The sequence below is a fragment of the Balaenoptera borealis genome, assembly GCF_965194805.1.
Source record: "Balaenoptera borealis genome assembly, chromosome: 7".
Taxonomy (NCBI): domain Eukaryota; kingdom Metazoa; phylum Chordata; class Mammalia; order Artiodactyla; family Balaenopteridae; genus Balaenoptera; species Balaenoptera borealis.
The window spans coordinates 120,370,118-120,391,985 of record NC_138864.1 but is presented as its reverse complement, the minus strand read 5'-3'; the positions used below and the strand labels follow the sequence as shown (position 1 = coordinate 120,391,985).

Here is a 21,868-nt window from a genome sequence, read left to right as displayed (position 1 = left end):
TACCCACTAAACCTATTGAAAATGTCTCCACAGTACCTGAAACATTTTCTCTGTTGAAATATATCATTTTACATTACTCAGATGTTCTGAAAATTCATAAAGTGTCAATCATAATTTATTGAAATTTCTTTCTGCCAGTCAGAAATGAATAAAACTATACAGTGCATTCAAGCGGAAAAAGAAAAGAAAAATGAAGAGAGTAACTCTGTACTTTTGGTTTAGAAGTAACAGAAGATTGTTCTGAGTAAACAACCTTAATTTCAGCAGTTCTCTATAATTCTTATTATTTATTTATTTCAAGCTCGTGAAAAACTGAGCCTAAAATCGTGTGGCAAACTTTACACTGTAGCTCTCTAATAAGATTGTTCTTTTACTGACATCAATAATTATTCAATATTTTTCTGTGGGATTCCAACAATTTAGCCTTGTTTCCTTTATGCCTCGGCTGTCTTTTACTTATTTACTTTCTAGAAGATGGCTGAAGGACCCCTGCTGCCCATTCCTTTTGTAGGTTCTGAGCCTGGAGAGTGTCTAGGTTTGTTCTTATCTCTGCTGATTTTGAACTTTTTTCCTGCACTTCCATCTGCTTTTGTTTCTCTAGCTAAACACGTCCATCTGATTAATGTGAAAATGTTGTTATATTGAATGGCTCTTTTTCTTACTTTACAGGAGAGTTAAGGATACAAGGTACCAACAACAGAGGATTGGTATAAGGATTATATGAATTAATAATGGTAATCATAACATGAGCCTGGCATAGCTCAACATATGTTCTTAGTATTTTTGTTATTATTACATGTTCTGTCATTTCAGAAAAAAAGAGAAAATAGAATTGCTCCAAATTACTTACCTTACTTTTTCAATGCGCGGTATCTGTGTATGCTGGAAACTATATAAATTTTAGCGGGTAAATTTCTCAAAAATACAATTGAATAGATATCTGCAAGTGACTTCATTCCTCGTTTAAAGTTGAGCCATCTTTGAGGAAACATATATTTTTGAATGGCTTCACCACGATTTGTTTATTCCCCTGTGGTAGACATTATGTTTCTAAATACATTTTTTTGCTGTTATATACAATTCACAGTAATGAACTTGTGTCTTTTTCTTTGTAAACTTCTTTAAGTGTATCTGTCAGGTTAAAACCAAGAAGTAGACTTGCTAAGCTAAAGGACATGAGACACTTTCATTTAGATCCATATCATGAAACTGCTCTCTGAAGTCGATGCTGTTCAACATTAGTTCTAAGAATGAATGCATGTTCCCGGTCCCCATGTTTTTCTAACACGGCTAAATATATATTTTCAGTGTCAACAATTTAAGAAGTGAGAAGTGGCATCTAGTTCTACTTTAGATTTCTCCAGTTATGACTGAAATCTGGCATGGTCTCATATGTTATTGGTTATTTTTAAGGGGAGAGAAGCATCTGCCTTATCTGTTCTTCGTTTTTATCCTAAAGATCCCAGGCATTCCTCCCGCTCTGAAATTACTTTTGTGTTTGTTGTATATCCTGCCTCTTTTTTTCTTTCATTCCATCTGCTTTAGGTTCTCATTTAATACAATCCCACCTCTTTTCCTCACAATTTCAACTATATTGACTGTTATCATTTCTTGCTTATAGCACATTTAAAAACACATGTCTCTATTACACTGAGTTGTTGTGAGGACTGGATGCGCTAATACAGGCAAAGGTTTGAAACGGTGCGTGGTACACAAGCGCAGGTCAAAGCCTGGCATGAAATCATTCTTCTTTGCATTTTAAAAAAATTAACATCTTATAATAAGTTGATTATCGTATTATACAAAATTAAGGTTATTTTTTATTTATAAGAGCTCTTTTTATTAAGACAGTATTGTCTTATATGTTGCCTTTTACATTTTTCTGGGTTTTTTTCCCCTGGAAAAACGAATGTTTATGTACATTTATTTTCTGTGTGGTTTTCACTATGGGATTATTTTAAGTGGATATTGCTTATAAATAAATGAAATCAAATAATGAGAAGGAAAATTGGGAAATTATAAGGGGGAACTTAAAGAGAAAAATAATACAGGTAAGAATAAACACTAAAAATTTGGCTGAGCTCAAATATAAATAGGTACAAAAATTAAGAAAGTAGGAAACAAAAAAGAAGAAAAAAGTTAATATAAAAATTAGACAAGATGAGGAAACAAGAAAACAAATGAAAAAATATTGTGCTAAAATTAAATGTGATTCAAGAAGAGAAATTAACAGAAAAAAAAATGTTGCTCCTTCCTAGCCATTAGAACCAATTTCTTTTTTCCAAATATGTAGCATAACTGTTATCAATACACCATGTAGATATCCTACTTTATTGCTCCTCATCGAAACCAGAAACATATCCACATTTAGGGTCCAAAATCAGAAGGCCTAAATTCAAGTGCTGGCAACTGGGGAAATTACCTTTGGCTAATTCTTTGAAGTTGGTAAAACCATAGACACCGATTTCAGAGTTTCTCCAACTCAACTAAGAGAGTGCTAACACTCAGATCTATATATTCAGTTAGACTACGAAGATAAATTGAGATCCCTTCTCTCTCCTAACCAATAACATAAATATATGGTAAAGAATAGTTTATTGTTTCACTGTAGAATTTGTTGTAATATTTTGGGGCATGAAGAAAATATCTAGGACACCATTATTATTTTATGTTGTCAGTTGTATAACCTTGGACAAGGTGATTAATGTCAAAGTACTTACTTTTTGAATCTAAAAGTAACTCTTAGGGGCACAAGGATAAAAATAGAAAATTGATATTAAATATGTATTCAATATGCTTACTATGATATAACCTAACACTGGCTATTATTGTAAAACAATACAATTTATAGAGTCAATGCAATTCCACTCATAATCCCAGCAATTTCTTTTTGTGGAGTTGGCAGGTCAATTTTAAAATTAATTTGGAAATGCAAAAGACCTAGGAAAATCAAGGCAATCCTGAAAAAAATTAAAAACAAGCAAACTTACATTATCAGATATCAAGAGTTATAAAGTGAAAGTAATGAAGACAATATGATATTAGGACAAGGACAGTCATGCAGTATAATGGAACACAATGGAATAGAATAAACATTCCAAAAGTTGACCTGCTCATATACGAAAACCTGATTTAGCACAAAGACACCATGGCAATTCGGTGAGAATGAATGGCATTTCAATAAATGGTGCCAGATTAACTGGATATCTGTATGGTAAAAAACAAACAAACAAACAAAGAAAAAAGCCCTGAAACTTGAAACTTTATAACTTACACAGAAATTAATTCAAGCTGTATTAGGAACCTAGAGGCAAAAAGAAAACAAAAAAGCTTCCAGATGAAAACAGTGCAATATTTTTATGACCTTGGGTAGGAAAAATTTCTTTTTTTCCCCCACACTTTATTATGAAAAATTTGAAAGACATTTGTTGTAAGTACCTGTATATACATACCCTAAATTACACTATTAACACTTTACCCTACTTGTTTTATCATATTAAATTATACCAACTTTCTTTTCTCCAAGGATGAAATCTTAGATTCTCCTAGGAACAAATTCCATAATTACCCATTTTTTTTCACTTCATGAGATACAGACAACAGTTATAGACTAACAATACCAATATCAACACAAATTAGATTTAGATTTCTAACCAAATGATTTTAATATGATTTAGGGTTCCTATTCTTTTTAGTTGGTATCCCACTAGTGATGTAAAGATAATTATGTTTTAAATTCACTTGAAATATTTTTCTATCTTTGATTATACCAGCAATTCATTATACAAGTCAATTCATTTGCTTCATGTTACTCTGATTTTTTTAGGGATTGCTTATTTAATTAGAGTTTGATTTTTACCTAAAATTTACATGGTCTTAAACTCAGGTTGATGGAAATAATATATTAAAAGAAGTGTAACTTCTATCCCTATACATACCACCTTGTTTTCTCCCACCTCTCCATAAACAATCATTATCTAAAATTAATTTTGTTTTAAACTACCATTGTTTTTGTTTTTTAAAATTTATTTATTTTGGGCTGCATTGGGTCTTTGTTGTTGTGTGCGGTCTTCTCGTTGCGGTGGCTTCTCTTGTTGTGGAGCACGGGCTCTAGGCTCGCGGGTTCAGTAGCTGTGGCTCGTGGGCTCTAGAAAGCAGGCTCAGTAGTTGTGGTGCACGGGCTTAGCTGCTCTGCGGCATGTGAGATCCTCCCGGACCGGGGATCGAACCCCTGTCCCCTGCACTGGCAGGTGGATTCTTAACCACTGCGCCACCAGGGAAGTCCTTACCATTGTTTTATTTTAACATAATGAAAATTTTCTCCTCTTGCTTTGTTCATTTGTTTTTGTTTTTAATAGCCTTTATTTTTTTAGGGCAGTTTTATATTCACAACAATATTGAGCAGAAGATACAGAGATTTCCTGTGCAGCCCCTACCCTATCACATGCACAGCCTCATCATTATCACCGTACCCCACCTGAGCGGTAAAGGCGCTACAATTGATGAACCTACATGCCACATCAGTATTATTCAAAGTCCATACTTTACATTAGGATTCACTCAATTCATCTGTCCCTCCATCCTAACCGCTGGCAACCACTGATCTTTTTACTGTCTCCATAGATTTTTTCTTTTCTAGAACATCATGTAGTTGAAATCATACATTATGTAGTATTTTCATTGGCTTCTTTCACTTAGTAATATTCACTTAAGTTTCCTCCATATCTTTTCATATGGTTTGATAGCTCATTTCTTTTTAGTGCAAAATAATATTTCATTGTCTGGTTGTACCACAGTTTATGTACCCATTCACCTACTGAAAGACATCTTGGTTACTTCCAAGTTTTGACAGTTATAAATCAAGCTGCTATAAACATCCTTGTGCAGGCTTTTATGTGGACATTCAACTCCTTACGGTAAACACCAAGGAATGAAGTTGCTGGATCATATGGTAAGAATATGTTTAATTAGGTCAGAAACAGCCAAACTGTTTTCCAAAGTAATTGTACCATTTTGCATTCTTAGCACAATGATTGAGAGTTCATGTTGCCCCACATCCTTGCCAGGTTTTTCCATTGTCAGTGTTCTGGATTTTAGCCACGGTGAGATGTGTGTAGTGGTGTAACCTTGTTGTTTGTGTCTCCCTGATGACATATGATGTGGAGCATCTTTTCATATGCTTATTTGCCTTCTGTATATCTCTGGTGAGGTGTCTAGTGCCTTCTGTATATCTCTGGTGAGGTGTCTAGTAAACTCTTTGGTGCACTTTTTAATTGGGTTGTTTGTTTGCTTATTGTTGAATTTTAAGAATTTTTTGGATTACAGTCATTTACAGATGTGTCTTTCGCCAGTCTTTTCTCCCAGTCTGTGGCTTGTTTTTTCATTTTCTTGACAGTGTTCTGTAATTAATTTTCACTTGATTTTAATGAAGCCCAGCATATCCATTCTTTCCTTCATGGATTGTGTTTTGGTGTCATTTCTAAAAAGCCACTGCCATACCCAAGGTCTTCTAGCATTTCTCCTATGTTATCTTCTAGAAGTTTTATAATTCTGCATTTTATATTTAGGTCTGTAGTCAATTTTGAATTATTTTATGCAGGATATAAGGTCTGTATCTAGTCTCATTTCTTGCATGTGGATGTCCAGTTGGTTTGAAACTTATTGAAGAAACTATCTTTGCTCTATTATATACCCTTTGCTTCTTTGTCAAAGATCAGTTGATTATATTTATGGGGGTCTATTTTGAGGCTCTCTATTCTGTTCCATTGATCTATTTGTCTATTTTTTGCCTTCCTCCTATCCTTTCCTGGATCTGTACTTTGGTGTCTGACATTAATTTGGGGAAATTCTCAGTCATTTTTGTTTCAAATATTTCTTCTGTTCCTTTTTCTCTTTCTTCTCTTCTTCTCTTGGTATTCCCATAAACATATGTTATACCTTTTGTATTTGCCCCACAGTTTGGGGATGTTATGGGAATATTTTTTTCAGTCTTTTTTCAGTTTTTTTTTTTTTTTTTTTGAGCTTTGGGGATTTCTATTGAGATATCCTCAGACTCAGATTCTTTCCTTAGTTGTATCCCATGTAATAATAAGCCCAATAAAGACATTCTTGATTACTGTTTACAGTATTTTTGATTTGTAATATTTCTTTTTTTGGAAGTATTTTATTTTATTTTATTTAAATTTTATTTATTTTTGGCTGCATTGGGTGTTCGTTGCTGTGTGCAGGCTTTCTCTAGTTGCGGCGAGCGGGGGCTACTCTTGATTGTGGTGTGTGGGCTTCTCACCGCGGTGGCTTCTCTTGTTGTGGAGCATGGGCTCTAGGCGCCTGGGCTCAGTAGTTGTGGCTCGCAGGCTCTAGAGCACAGGCTCAGTAGTTGTGGCACATGGGCTTAGTTACTCCAGAGCATGTGGGATCTTCCCAGGCCAGGGATCGAACCCGTGTCCCTTGCATTGGCAGGCGGATTCTTAACCACTGAGCCAAAAGGGAAGACCCATGTAGTATTTCTTTTTGTTTTTTCCTTAAGATTTCAACTCTTTACTTACATTTACTTCCATCTATTCTTTCATAACTATCTACTTTTTTTTCCATTAATGCCATTAGCATCTTAATCATAGTTGATTTATATCCCAACTTCCTTGCCATACCTGTGTCTGGTTCTGGTGCTTACTCTGCCTATTCAAGCTCTATCCTTTGCTTTTTTGCATATAATATATATTTTTGGTAGCCAGGCCTGATATACTGGGTAAGAAAAACAAACTGCTGTAAATAGGCCTTCAGTAATATGATGAGGTGGGGCTGGGGGAAGAGGAGCATCCTATTGTCCTATGATTATGTTTCAGTCTTTCAGTGGCTTGGGCCCTGGTGTGTGAACTTCACAAGTGTTTCTCATTATTTTCTCCCTGCTCAGGTGGGTCAGGTTGGCAACCTGGGCTGTAGTTTGTTATTTTCCTTCCTTCTAGTGGAAGCCTTGACAGCTGAGATTGGGTGTTTCCCTTCCTCCCACTCATTTAGGCTCTGATAAAAACCCCCCGCGGGTTAGGCTCTGGTTAGTTTCTCCAGAGGGCAGGCAGTGTTAAGAAGAACAAAATGCTCTGGTGTATTTCAGAGTGGTTCATTTTCCCTTCCTCCTGCTTGAAGCACAAGGGGATTTTTCTCAGTCACTCTGAGAACCTGGTAGAACCCCAGGAGACTAAAAAACTCAAAAGTCTGGAGGCCCTCGTCCCCCATCTCAGATGACTGGACTCCCCTGGAGTTTTTATCACTCAGACTTGTCTACACTGAGCCACAAGCATCTTGTCGTTTCAAATGCCCGTTTTCCTACCTTGGCGCTGCTTCCTGAAGATGTTTCGGGTCCCTGGGTGTCTGTTCTGGTAAGTTATCCTTTTCTGTATTTGCCTGAGTCTCCAGTTTTGGGGGAAGTGTTATACCCGGAAATCTCATTCTTCTTACAGTTCTAAGACGAGCTGATGATTTTTCAGTTTGTTTAGCATTTACTTCTTAGTACAGAGCGGCGACTTGTAAGCTTCTTTCATACTGGACCACAATCTGGAAATCTCTCCTCTTTGCTTTTTTAATAAACAGTCCAAGGTAGAGTGATCTCCTTAACTGTATATAGAGGTATATTTTATTCATTTTGAAATCCTCATGGTAACGGTTGTTCTATTTTTTATTAATTCTAAAGTTTACAAATATATTCAATTAATTTCCTATTGATAGACATTGCGTTGCCTCTCAGTTTTGCTAGTACAAACAGTGCCACAATGAATAGTCTGTGCCTGTGACATTTTATGGTTTTACCACTGTATCTTTAGGGTAGATGTCTTGAAGTGGGAGTTCTGGATCAAAGGGTCAACATGTATTTAATTTTGCTAATATTGCCAAACTCCTCTGCTTAGAGACTGTATTACTTTGCAACCCCACCAGCACTCTCTGAGAATGAGGCCTAGTCACAGCTTTATGCAATTGTGTGTTTTGTCAAATGTACGCATTTATGCTAATCTGACAGGTGATAATGGTCTCAGGGTGTTTTGATTTACATTTCTCTAATTGTAGCAAGGTTGACTATTTTATCGTAAATGTAATGGGCATTTGAATTTATTTTGAATGTATGTACTCGTGTAATGAATTTATCTCCTGCTCATTTGGGTTAGAGTATTGATTTACTTTTTTTCTTTGCTATTTTTAGGAGCAAAGAAAATTCCTTTCGGTATTAGGAATATTAACGTTTTCAGTGATAAAAGTTGCAAATAGACAAAACTTTTAAACAGTGATTTTATTTAAGTAGTAGCGTGAAGTGTGATATTTACAGTCTACCTCTCTATATTTCTGAACTTTTCACGTTTTGAAAATCGGCAAAATCAAGAATTGTGGAATAAATGATATGCTTATTTTCCTTTATTAATGGACATTTTTCTTCTAACTCTAATTCTTCACTTCACAGACTTTGTTTCTACACGGAAAGAAATTTAGACTCTAATTTTCTTTAAATTTGTCTATTAAAATTTTCACTAACCAAGAATTCATAACTAGAGTCATAAATTTCTGTGTAGGGAAATGCTTTCCCATTTAAAAAATCCAGCCTCCTTGCTTGACACTCTAGTAATTGTGACCCAGAGAGATGACTTTGATCCCCTAGGGCCCAAAACTGAGTAAAAGTTCATGGATCCCTGAATTCCTTGTGCCAGGGGGTGTGGTCCCAGCAGTATCAGCATTAGTAGTGATGTGCCAGGTGATAGGAAGACTGCAGGGCATAAAAAGAAAACTCTACATTTTCTTCTCTTGTTTTGCTTAAAATCTAGTGGAAAAGTAGGGCATTCAGATATATAACATCACATCCCTGGGCTCCACCACAGATTCTGCTTAAGTTGATCTGAAAAGTAGGAGGAATGTGGTGATAGTTGCTCTAAGATGTGACAAGAGTAAGTTCAGTATCAGGGGTCCTACCCCATCTTCCCACAATATGAATTTCAGTGCTTTCAAAGAAGTAAATGTTGCTGTTTAATCATTTTATTTTAACCACTACTAATCATACTGAGCATTAGGCAATCACTTTAATTTCATTAGTCTTTTTGTCTGTAATTTTCAGATTAATTTTGTAAGCATTCCTCAGAAGATAAGAATGGAGAAGGTGATTATTTGTACCCTGAGAGAGAAATTTACAGAGAGAAGTTAAGCAAATGTTTCCATTAAAAATAGATAACACACTGGATTTTATATGTGACTTCAATTATGTTATGTTCTAGGGATAGAAAAGTTTTTTTTTTTTTAACCTGGGAATATTTATGGACACATAATGCAAACTATGACACAAACTTATTCTCCTTGAAGTTATTCATTTAGAGTACTCACAGAGGAGAGAATATCTGATATGACAAGCTTGTTATGTTTGTTACTGCATTTTAATGAGTTTTTGACATAAGCCCTACCAAAGAAGATAACTGTAGTAAATGACAAGTAATAAAAGACTGTACTTTGATGCAAATAAATTTGTTATTTTTGTTAGGGGGTGAATCAGACTGCTTAAGGCATTCAAATACTGTCTTCCATTTCTAACAAATCTTTTTTTCATTTTAATAAAAAGTATTTCCTGACATTCTGGAAAGGTGTTTCTTGAAAGAAATAGGAACTGAGCATTGTCCTTAATAAGCTTAATTAAAAAATAAAATATGTAAGCCGACATTTTAAAATATGATACTCATTTAATTTCCATGTTTTCCAGACACTTATCATGATACCATAGTTTTCCCCTTTGTTAGGTCTAGAATTTAGTGAAAAGGCAGGATGACAGATTTAACCATATGTTTTAACCTGGGAAACATGTTGTGGATTTTATAAAACTGAATTTCAATAAAATTGAAGTTTCCCATACTCTGTAATAGAGAATAATTTTAAAAATCTTTAATATGTAGCTCAAGTTCCTCTTCTGTCTCTTTTTGTCTTTCCTCTCTCCTTCCCATTTTCCTTTCTTCAAGAGATTTTCATCTCTATTTATATTCTAACTGCTTCCAAATATATGCCTGGAGCTCAGACCTCTCCCCTGTGTTCTAAGTGTCTATACTTAGCTTCCTGCCAGGCTATCTTAAATGAATGTGGCCAAGAAATTTCAAACACAACATTAAACATATACATTTTCTTTTCAAACATCCCCTCCTACTCTATTTCTATCTGTTGTTCACCAATCAACTAGTATAAAACTGTGACTACCCTTCCCTCTAACTTATACTAAATAATTGATTAGTTTTCTTCCTCCTATTTGTTTCTTAAATAGCATTATTATCCCTTTGATAAAGGACTACATTCAGGTATTTATTCATAACTAGATAACATGTTCTAATGTGTCTTTAAACCCATCCCCATTTCTGTTACTGAATTTTTTTTTTTTTTAATTACAAGACCTATCACCTTATTCTCCTGTGCATGGATCTTGCGACTGTCCACTGTGTACAAAATAAAGGACAAACTCTTCTTCCTAACACGCAAGAACCTTCATGTTTTGCTCCCGTTCAATCTGAGTCTTCGTCTCCCTCATATTACCTTATAAACTAGCATTTCCGGAGTATGGCTGGTGCAGGCACGAGCATGGCCTTTCACATTCTGCTGCTCCTATTAAAATCTGCTCACCATCAGTTACTGACTCTTCCTCCCTTTCGGCACCACTGTATTGATACAGCCTCTGTGAAGTTATCTAAGATGCCATCTCCATTCTCCAGATGAAACTAACACCTGTTTAAAGTGGTGCTTCAAGCATAAAACAATTTACATACATAAAACAAGGATCACACTTTACCCTACTCATTTGTAAATAAGCTCACCCTCTAAACTGTGGGCGTTTTGTGTGCAGGATCATTTTGGTACCCCTAGCATAGCACTCACCTTCTGGTAGCTACTTATGATCTATTACTTCATAAAGAGAGGCTGATTGAAAGCCAAGACACTCATTCCTTTTTTGTCTCTTATCACATGGCCATGTTCAAGTTTCAGTTTCTTTGAGCTTCAGTGTTTGCGGCTGTCAAGTCAGGAGGTTTGGTTAGATTTTAATCTAATATATTCTATATATGAAATATAGTCTTTCAAGGAGCTCAGATTATTTTCTAAATATGATTTTATTAATCTTTCAATCCAGCTATGGAATTGCAACAGATGGGTCAGCTCTTTTATAGTATTTATGCTTTGCGAATTGTAAAGAAATTGAGGTAAAGCAATATCATATTTTTTATAAGGTTCTTTCAGCACAGAGTTACCCAGCATGAGGTAGCAAACAGGGAGAGTCCTTAATAACATCAAGTCTGTTCATCAAACACAATGAGCTGTGTGCACGTGTTTTCTTCCTTCCCTCTCCTCATCCTTCTTCTTCTTTTCACAAATATGTTTTCAAGTGATGTGTAGAATAATTTTCAGGGACTTATTTGAAGTAACTATATTTCTCTCTATTGGTATTATATAGTACCTGCTTGTCTTTAAAGATAAATTTTTATTTCATTTTATATTAGTTTAGTTAGGCTACAGTGAGTTTGAAGAATTTCACTAGGTAAATTGTGGCCAGAAATTGCAATATATTGAAGTTATTAAATAATTTTTCATATTTTGACATTTAGTTATGTATGTTACTCATAACATACTTATGCATGTTACTCATTCCCATATTCAAGAAAAGTTTTATTTTTGAGAATATTCTTTCTTAATTTTGTTAATTTATTGTGTTCTAAATATTAATCCTAGTGATGATGTTGAGATAAATGAAATGTCTGTTTTCAGTGACTAAATATGACTTATAGGAAATTTTTGGATAGAACTGTCCCCGTTGATTTCAGTGAATGTTTTTTACAGTAAGTAAAATAGTTTTAATAAGAAGTGTTAAGGGTTTGTGTGTGTGTGTGCGTGTGTGCATGCACACTTCTTTTTTTGATACTTGTGTATTTAGCAATGATAAATGAAGAAATCTATATTTTGAGGTATATGTTTTTACATGATCTATTATTAATATGTTTGGCAGGATCAGAGATCATGTTCAGTCTTTGACTTTCTTTTGAAAAGAAAGGAAATTCTAAGAAAAAAGAAGGTGAAGCATAAAAAGCTATTATCTGTGCACATTCTTATAATATTTTTGAGACAAAAAAATATTGAGGAGACAACACATACACAAAGAAAACTCTGAAAAATTACCAAGAGGAATTGAAAGTGAGAGATTGCTATCTCCCTAGAGAATTAAAAGTTCACTTACTTCATGATGGAGAATTCCTCTCCTCAAAAAAGAGTGAATAAATAAAATGAAATGATACGTTTAATTAAAATATTGAGAACACTAAGTAAATCAGTATTCCTATGGATAATCATGATGTTAGAGGCATGAAATATGGAAGGAAAAGATTCAAAATCTATTGAGGTTCCTTTCTAAGCCTGAAATAAGATATAACAGGTATACCCTAAGGAAAAGTAGTAACATTGTCACGGTGCAAATAAACCATATGTTTACCAACATATTTTAAGTAGGAGGGAACATCTTGAGAGCAGTGCAGTCTAACCAAGGCCCAAGTTTTTCTAAGTCTTGATTCTTTACGAGCATTCAGGGAAGATACTTAGAAATGCTTAGAACAATGTTATGGAACAGACTGACTATATATTATTTATTCTTTCCTCAATTTTATATTTGAAATCTTTCAAAAATGGAGAAAAAAGGAAAGGCTAGTACACTAAAAACCTGTATCCCTTCCCATCTAGGTTTAAGAAGTATTAACATTTTTCTACATTTACTTTTCATCTCTCTCACATTCTCTCTGTAAATATGTAGAGAACCATTTTAAAAATAATTTGCAGACATTATGAAACTTTCACTCTAAATGCTTCAGCATGCATTTACTACAAATATTATATTCTCTGACACAATTGGAACACTCTCTCCTCATCTGTATCTATATAAGTAAAAAATAGCGGTAAAGTGACAGTAATTTAACAATATTATCTAATAGTCAATCAATTTTCAAATTTCTCAAATAACCCCCCAATGACTTTTATTGTCGTCATCCCCAACAAGGATTCACATTGCATTTGGTTGCTACAAATTTCAAATCTAAGAGCATTCCCATGTTTTAACAATTTTTTGAATAACATTGATGTTTTTGAAGAGTGTGGTTCAGTTTTCTTATAACAAATGTTGACTGTATCTGCTTGTTTCTTCATTTTTCTCATTGAACTTTTTCTGTTATCCCCTGTATTTCCTGTCAACTGGAAGTTGAGTCTACAGGCTTGATTAGATTCAGATTATACCTTGGGCAAGAACAATTTACAAATGATGTTGCATCATATCTGTAGGCCCAGTAAGAACTCCTTCATGCTGACCTCTGTTTCCTATAACATAACCCAGTTAGGCTTTACACAGTTCCTTGCTTCTTGCCACTACCAGAGGGCCCAATTTAATCTGCCCCAGATCTAGAACTTCTCAAGTGGGAGGAATGTGAAAATTTGTGAGCAAGAGGGCCTATTTTGATAAACTGAAGTACTACTCAGTAAATATCCATTCATCTCCCTCTCTCTCCCCCCTTCCCCTTCCCCTCCCCTCCCCCTCCCTCTTCCCCTCCCCTTCCCTCTTCCCCTCCCCCTCCCTCTTCCCCTCCCCCTCCCTCTCTCTCTCTTCTTCTTTTGCCTTGGGGCAGAGTATACTTCCCTTGCCCTTTTACTTTGGGGCTAGCCCCATGATTTGCTGTGGTCAATAGAATGTGAGTTGATATGAAAGCAGAAGCTTTAAATGTACTTAGTTGTTTTGTCTATCATGATCTGTTGATTCACCATGAGAATATGCCTTGGATAGGTTCTAGGTAAAGGAGAATGAGGCATCCATAGAGCAGAACTAAACTCAATCCACAGCCTGGATATAAACAACTTAAAAAAGAACAGCCACAGCCAATGCTGCAGTAAAAAATAATAACAGTATTCTCATTTCAGTTGCTAAATTTTGCATTCTTTTCTTATGCAGTATTGTTGTGATGATAGCTGACTGATGCGTAGGTCAGAGTATATGCATAAGTAATCCTGCTACATATTGCCAAATTTCCATCCCGATAAGAAAATACCACTTTTACTACCAAAAACAATGTAAAAGAGTTAGTGTTTTTACCCAGACTTGTTAACAAAATGTATCATCAAACTTTTGAATTTTACTCAAGCTGATGAAAAATGCTATGTAATGTGCATTTTTTATTGTAGTAAAAGCAAGCATATTTGATGTATTTAAGGACATTTCACATACACCCTTCTTCTGAGACTATTCATATCCTTATTTTTAACATGTTGCTGCTTTTTACTTCTTGATTTTCAATATTTGTTTACATTTAAGGATGTTAATGCTTTATCTGCTATGTAAGTTGCAAGTATTTTTTCAGTTTGATTTCCTATATGGTATATTTTGTCAAGAAATATTGTATGTAGTTTGAAAAATTATATTTCTGAGTTAGCTAGAAAGACCTTACTCCCATGTTTTAAAGAAATTTAGTCATATGCACTTCTGGTTCTTGTATGGTTAACCTGTAACACAAAGCATGTGTGCGTGCACATGCACACACACACACACACACACTTAACAATCACAATGAATGAGAAAATAAGCCTCTACGAACAAGAGTAAGTAGACCTAACAAAGAATTAAATTAGTCCTAAAATATATCAGATACCAGAATATTCAGATGAAAAATACAAAACCAGTATTTTAATTATGTCTAAGTAAAGAGAAGAGACATATTAGATGAACAAGGCATGACAGGCAAGTCAATATTTTAAAAGATTCAAACAGTACTTAAAGCAAGATCAAATGTTTGACATTAAAATTTCAGTGAGTGGATAAAACATCAGTATAAACCCAGCTGGAAAAGAATGATTGCTGTGGCTAGTAGATCTCAAGAAATTACTTAAAGTGAACCACAGAGGAATGTGAGATTGAAAATGTGGCAGAATGTCTAAGAGTCTAAAGAGCATGAAGTAAAGCATCTAATAATTGAGTAAATAAAAGTTGAAAAAACAGAAAGAAAAATGAGGATTAAAATGAAGGAAGCTCAAGAATAGTATGGTTCAGAATATTCTAAAATTTATAAAAACATGAATTCTCAGGTTTAGAATAAAACAAATCTGAAAAAGGATCATATGAAGTTACACATACCTAGATACTTCACAGTGAAACTTTAGATCACCAAAAACAAAAAGAAGGTCAAAGTGCCTAGGGAGAAATCTAGATTTGCTACGGAGGACTGACAATTATAGACAGACAGCAGATTTTTCAATGGAAGCAAATGAAGCTGCAAAGAAATGGAATGTTTTCTACACAGTGTATTGACAGAATAGTGTGAAATAATATTCTAAAATACTGTATACAACAAAACTTATAGTTTTACATTTAGAGCCTTACTAATTAAAATTCCTAAATAAAAGTACTTTGAGAAGAAGAAAAAAAATTTCAAAAAGAAATGTGAAGTAAAATATGACAAGATAAGGAAAAAGAAAATGGTGGATAAACCTAAAAAGTGACTATATAAAATACCAATGACAATATCTAATTGAAATATAAGGAAATAATAATATATCGGTGAACACATTTCAAAAACTGGGTATCATTCAAATCAGTGTTTCTGAAAAAAAAGTAAGTGGATTAAAAACATAAAGTTAGAGATGGTAATATCAACAAGACACAAATACATGGAAGAACAGTTTTAGAGTGTAGCTTAATTACCTAAGTTTCAAAGATTAAAATGGCCTTATAGAATTACTAAAACTGAATGTAAATATTATGAAAATATGAACATTCATTCATTTATTTATTATTAATAATTATGTTATATATGTTCCTTAGTTTATGATGCATTTTTAAATTTTTAAAATACAATTCAGGTATTGTATAAAAGATGTGTGAGAAATAAAAGTGTGTATCTACATATGCCTACACATGTGTACATGCATTTAGTTTTGGAATTTTTACTTTGCATGTTATGAAAAACGTTTTGCTTTATTGTATGAAGTTTAAACACTTTACTTAGACAACCCACTTTCTGCTTTCTATGCATTTACCCAGCTATAGCTTAAATTCGATTTTGAGATATAGAAAAACATTAAAACTCTGAGGAGATACATGCCTAGAACGTGAACAGCTCTGATATTTTGCTGCTAGTTCGTATTTGGAAATTCTTCAGCAATGTTCAAATAATATTCATTACTGTAGACTCTCAAAATAGAATTTTGCTAATTAACATATTTCTTTTATATATCCAAGTATTAAAATTTTTAAGAGCAAAGTGAGTAGTATAAAAAAGCCAAACTTCTCATTGTCTGCATTTCTCCATAGAATTTAGATTTTCGAAAGAATATTTACAATTACACATATCAAGTTCTTTTAGGAGAGTGAATAGAAACCCATATTTAAAGAAAAAGTACTAATAAAGTTAGAAATGGCTAACACCACCTTAGCCCTAATATGTTCCAAATATTTTGAGGATTCTTACATATATTAATTGATTTAATCCTTAAAATACTATTATTTCTGTTCACATGTGAGAAAAAGGACATCTTAGTGAATTAAAATAATGAGGAACACGTAGAATGTGGTAGTGTTAGAAGTGAAGCAGGTGATTTAACAACATAGCCTGTGCTTCTTATACCATTACACAAAGAAGAGTCAAAAATTACACACTTCCCTACCCTGAAACTGGGCAGAGGAGAAAAATGATGGAGAAAATGAGTGGGACCAAAAGAAAGTGTACTTGAATATAGTACAACTTGACCTATTTTTAAAATTTAGTGACACAATTCAGGCCCTTGCAGTAGAACAGAATCATAGAACAATGCAACGAAGATGTCCTTAAGTCTGAAGAACCAAAAATGAAAGTGTTGTGCTTAGAAGGAGGAGAGCTAATGAGGAAAGGAGGATGGAGATACAGGCGCGTGATTCTGAGGAAAAAGAGCAGCTGACGTAAGCCATATTTGAATACACGTTGTTACCCTACAGTAAGTTTGAGTGAGTGGGATTGATAGAGAAGATACAGAGCTTACGTGAGTGGCAGCAATGCAAAATTAGCAAGAAACCAATAACACTGTAAGGTATGCAAACTAATATATTGATGGAGAACAGAGAGATAAGTTAGACATTAGTTGGTATAAACATATGTTGGAGTGCTTGGAGCCATTGGATTCATTATAATTGCACATTTTTCAGAGCTCAGGAGACCAAAGCAGGTAAGAAACAGGAGCAAGTAGATTAACCAAGGGTCTAAGGATTGGAAAGACGGATGCAGAAAAGAGAAGATACAAGGCTTTAATCATTTAAAAGTCCATCCTCAAAGAGATCTAAGTAATAAACTGTGTAGGGCCAGAAATTGTAAAATCGTTTTCCTCTTATTTACTGCCAGAGAGTATTTGATGATGGAACAGCTTCAAATTATCACACATCTGCACATGACATTATTTTATGTGAATTATAGAAAACGTCTGGTGATTAGAAGCCCAACCAAAGCAATGAACCTAAGGAGTAAATATACAATTGGACCACTTTCACGCAATTTGGAAAATGCGAATTGTATCTGTGTATTGTTTTTACCCTGGCCAATAAATATATTTAGGAGTTTTAGGATTTAGCATGGTTGAAGAAAAAGTGTAGTTGTGGTCTAGATGGACTATAGACCAGAGTGGACCAGACACTTTGGCGCATGGAGACTTAGCTGGCAGCATCAATCTGCCTCGTCTACTCAAGTTCCTTCTGCTTATCCTGCAGCACGGATAACAGAGGCTCATGTGTTATGTTGGAAGGGATTGGACTTGTTATAAGGCTGCTTAGAAAGTTTTTTTTATTTTGGAGTAAAGACATCTTTGTTTTTGCTGACTCAGCTTTGTGTGAGACGTGATTTGCCTTCTGTAGTGTCAAAGGCAATCATGTGGTCTTTAAAAATCTCCCAATATTCTTTTCACAAATTCTATCTTAATTATGCACACACCAATTTTTTTATCAGCTTTGTTGGAGTTAGAATATAGGCAATTGGTACTGGAAAGCATAAAAGAGAATACAATTAAAAGAGGAAAACATTTTGGCCTAGTTAGAATAGAGGTGATGTTTCTGATCATCCAGGCCAGGCTGGGTAGAGAAGCATGTGAATCTTGGAAAAAGCTGATGGAGGAAGAAATTGGAAGTTGTGTCAAGAAAAATAAAGCCACAATGAATGGGAAGGAATCATGTCATCATCTCAGAGAAGTAGAAAATTTTAAATGCACGGGATTTTGACTGAAGTTAAGTTTTCAGTATGAGACCATGGCATCAGAGTATATTCCAGTAGAAATGCCCTTAAATTCTAGTCCCTTAAGAATGTTTTAGAAATTTGTCTCTAAACAAATGACCATCTAAACTTTTATTAACACATCAATGGATGGGAACAACTGATAGGAAAGATTATCTCACAGGTATTTAATCCTAATTTTAAGGACCTAGTTCCTTCTTATATTAAGCGATATTTCTTTTCCTATAACTTGCATTCATGGAATCCAATTTTATCTTCTGGGACAACCTAGACAATTTTCTACATTGCTCTTTTCCTCATATTAAAAAGATTTAAGTATTTTTAGGGCTTTTTTGTTTCCTTCAAGTCTTCTGTTTTCAAGATAAATATTTTCCATTTCTTCAGCTAATTTTTAATTGTATCATTTCAAGCAGTCTCACCTATTCCCTTCTAGATCTTTTGTATTTGCCAACAGCTCCTAACAGGTATGGCCTACAAGCCTAAGTGGACTATCTAAAATACAATTCCAAGTCCAAAGGAGAGTGACTATTATTTCTCTTCTTATGTACATTATAATCTTTAAAGTGGTCTAAGCTCTATGTTTATCATTTCCCTAATATTTTGACTCTTCATTTCATATGCAGAGAACTAAATTCCCTACCTTCTGTTTTCCATACATCATGCTGTTAGTCAGGCTTTACCATCTTGCACTTGACATTTACATTCATGTCCCCATTAAATGTCATCTTCTTTCAATCTATATTGGATTTTTATTTTTTACTATCCTTCCCACATTCATGCTATTTAAAAATTAGTTACGTGCACAATCAATGTTAGCCTTGAAAGACTTAGATAAAAATGATTGAAATTATATGACTGCAGGACATGGTAAAGATAAAATCACTAGAATATATATAATGACAAGAGGAAGAGGTAAATGGGGGAAAAGGATTGGGAAGAAAGAATTGTATTCAACTACAAACCTGCTAGCAAACAGGGTGTTCTTCAGATATAATTAACTTTGCGGGGAGGGAGCTAAAACAAAGATATTTGCACCAGCAGGATCCAACATGTTGGCACTTCAACATGGACAGATTTCCAGGAGGGATGGAGAGAGGGAAGAGGGTGGGGGAACTTATATACCATATATTCATTTCATTTAGGCTTACTTCTGGTGGGTGATTTTTCTTTTCCAAGCTAAAGCTTATTCTTTTTCTTATGGAGAAATATTATATATTTTAATCAAGGCAATGCCTGAACTAAGTGGTGTGATAAAACCCAAAACTGACATTAGATAACATAACAGAAATGAAGTATAAATCAAAAGACCTCCTTTCCTAAATAATTGAATTCCTAACCTATGTCTTTGAATTTCAGATCTTACTCATTCATTTTATAATGGCTTTCTAAATTGGCTTTCTCCAGCTGATATGCCAAAAACACTTGATAGCCCAAATTTTCCCATTATAGAACTACTTTGATAAACTAACTTTGAAGTCAGTTGGATCATTACAGGCAAAAAGAAATGCAATGCTTGCAAATTTAGGTCAATATATAGAGATCTCCTTAAAGACGATTTTGTAGTTGGATGCAGACATTTTCATGTCAAGGTGCTAAGTATTAAGGATACAAATAATTAAAGTTTCAGAGCTTACCCTTAGTGTGTTTGAAATCTCATAAGGTAGAAAATAAATGTAATACTCATTTATTCTTTCATCATTTATTTAACAAATATTGACAAAATAAATTCCATGTGCCAGACACTTCTAGGCATTTGGGATACATTAATTAAAACATTCTTGCCTTCATGAAGCTTGTATTGGAGCCATCAGAGATAGACAATAAACAGTACAGGAATTAAATAAGTAAATTAAATGATATGCCAAAATGTGATATTGCTATATATAACATAAGAACACGAAAAGGAGTTATTTAGGCTTTAGAGGTGGGGGAAGGATGCTGTTTTATACTGAGTCCTCATTGAGAAGGAAAGATAAGAAAATATTTGAATGAAGTGACGGAGTTAGCCTTGGAAGAAGAGTATTACAAACAGAAGGAGAGCAGAGAAAAAAATCTATAGGGACATGCTTGGTGTGTTTAAGGAATTAGTGGGGGACCACAGTGACTGGGGCAGAGTACCAGTGGGGATAGAATAGGAGATGAGGAAAGAAAGGGATAGGTTGAGAGATTATAAATGATGTGGTAGGTAGCTTCTAACGTGGCCCCAATGATTCCCCACCTCCTGGTGGTCATAACCTCTGTCATCCTCTACCCTCGAGTGTGGGATGAACCTAGTTAATTATTTCTAGCCAGTAGAATATGGCAAAAGTGATAGAGTATCACGTCCGTGATTAGGTTACAAAAGATAGTGACTTTAATCTTGCTGGTACTCTCTTTCTTCCTGGAACTCTTTCTTGCTCTCTTCCTTACTCATTCTGATAAAAAGCCAGCTGCTGTGTTGTGAGATGCTCTGGGGAGAGGTCTACATGGTAAGGAATTGAAAGACACCTCTGACCAACAGCTCACAAGAACCTAAGTCTTTAAATTCTACTACCAATCTTGTGAGTGATTTAGAAAACAGTACCTTCCCTGTTGAACCTTGAGGTGGTTGAAGTCTCGCAGAGTTGCCACATAAATGTATGCTCATTTAAATCTGAAGTTCGGATAAACAGTAAAATTTGTTGTGTGTGTAAGTATACAATATTTTGGACAGGTGCTAAGATTGTTTGTTGTTTATCTGAAATAAAAATTTAATTGGTCTTCCTATATATTATCTGCTAAAACCAGCAACCCTACTTGTGAATGACCCAGAACCAGAGGAATGATCTAATCTTCTCCCTGATTCCTGACCAGAATAATAAATAAGAATAATAAATGTGTGTTTATTGCTGTTAGGTTTCAGGGCCATTTGTTATGCAGCAACAGCTAGCTAAAATAAGGTAGTTTTGATAAAAGTCAAAGGAGAAAAGTGCTAACCCAGGTTTGAATGAAGACCCGGGAGGTATTGAGGAAGAAAGTAGGGTTTGTACTATGATTTAATTAATTGGTAAGAATGCTAAGGTGGATTAGAATATACATAGAAGTTTAAGCTTCTCTGTTCTTCTTTTACATTGGCCTAGAGGATATCACAACTCTTCTATTCACTAATTTACACATCCATAATAATCATAAATTGTCTCTGAACATATTCCTAAAGTAACTTCATTGTATTAACTTTGCAAAAAATTGAAATATTTTATGATATGTTCTTGCTGTATCTCCATGCTATAATAATAGCAAATATATATGTATATAGCACTACCTATGTGCCAGTTACTGTTCTAAATGTTTTCTGTATATTAATTTAATTGCCATAATAACTAAATAAATAATGTTATTATTTATATAGATGATGAAGTTGAGACGCAGATGGTAAGGTAATTTGCCTAGGATCATAGAGATGGTAAGAGACAGACCAATACACACTCAGTGGACACCAAACTTTCTGATTTTAATAAACATAAACTACTTTTTTTCTGTTGTCATCTGGCACAAACTCTAGATTCATCTTTAACTATTTAGATGACTAATATTTTACCGTAAGAATATACATTTAATTTCTTAGAAGCTTCATTATTATCTTTTCC

The 21,868-nt window shown here is 34.3% G+C and overlaps 1 protein-coding gene across 16 annotated transcripts in view; it reads left to right on the top strand.

The window, feature by feature from the left end:
* The window catches only part of LOC309632716 (uncharacterized protein), a 338,702-nt gene that overhangs the window by 69,702 nt on the left and 247,132 nt on the right, over positions 1–21,868 (top strand). Inside the window, exon 2 of one of the 16 annotated variants that reach the window (XR_014247021.1) lies at positions 21,631–21,684. The exons of 14 other annotated variants lie outside the window; for them this stretch is intronic. The gene's annotated coding sequence lies outside the window, so the exon portion shown is untranslated. Of the gene's footprint in view, positions 1–13,638; positions 21,685–21,868 lie in introns of those variants that run through there. One more of the 16 variants, XM_082400507.1, reaches the window with a different exon arrangement.